We start from the raw sequence: 1,131 nt of genomic DNA, 5'->3' as shown, positions 1-1,131 counted from the left end.
CCACTGTCTCTACCATCTCACAACCCTCTTTATCACTTTCATTCTCTATCTCTAATCACTGTTATCACTCTTTTCACTTCTTTCACTCTCTACGCTCTCATCATCATCATTATCATCATCATCTCTACTTCTTCTACTACTCTCTTTCACTCTGTATCATCTCTATCACTATTATCAGATTAATCATAGCTGTACAGACTGCAGAGTCAGCTATTCAATCTCATTCATGAATTTAAAGAGATATATATAACATCACATAAGATTTTATTACAGAGTATTTAACAGTATATACTATAAACACAGAGATCAAAATATGATAGAGATAGTAAGAGAGAAGTAGAGATAGTAAAAGTAATAAAAGAGACTGTAAAGTAGTAGAGATAATAATAATAATAGAGAAGCTAAAGAGTGAAAAAAATAATAGAGAGAGATAATAGAAATAATAGAAGTAAGAGAGATAATAAAGATAGTAAGAGAGAGATAGAATAATAAGATAAGAATAGAAATAGAGAGTGAAAGTAATAGAGAGTACTGTGAGATAATAAAGACAGTGATAATAATAGAGATGATAAAGATAATAGAAGTGATAAGAGTAAGTAATAAAATAAGAGTAGAGATATAAAATGAAAGTAATAGAGAGAGCTGTGAGACAGTAAAGACAGTAATAATAATAGAGATAATAGAAGTGATAAGAGTAAGTGATAAGATAAGAGTAGAGATGTGAAGTGAAAATAATAGAGAGAGTTATAAAGTGATAGAGACAGTGATAGTAATAGAGATAATAGAGATAATAGAGATAATAAAGATAATAGAAGTAATAAAAGTGAGTAATAAGATAAAGATAGAGATATAAAGTGAAAGTGATAAAAAGTACTATAAGATGTTAGAGATAGTAATGATAATAGAAGATAGATAGAGTAATACAATTTCAGAAACACCCCCCCCCCCCCCCCCCGTAAAATGAAATCCCTCCAATCTCCCATGGGAAAATATAACAATACCCGCCCAACATCCCCGCCCCCCAACTCGCTATCCCCCACAGCACGGCAGAGCACTTAACGCCAAAACCCTACAACAATTCAACCAACTCCGTCGCAAACCGCGCTTTCAGGCCCAGCTTCTGGTGACTTC

This window comes from Blastomyces gilchristii, assembly GCF_000003855.2.
Source record: "Blastomyces gilchristii SLH14081 genomic scaffold supercont1.6, whole genome shotgun sequence".
Taxonomy (NCBI): Eukaryota; Fungi; Ascomycota; class Eurotiomycetes; order Onygenales; family Ajellomycetaceae; genus Blastomyces; species Blastomyces gilchristii.
The sequence above is the reverse complement of the archived record's forward strand: the minus strand, read 5'-3'. Positions refer to the sequence as shown.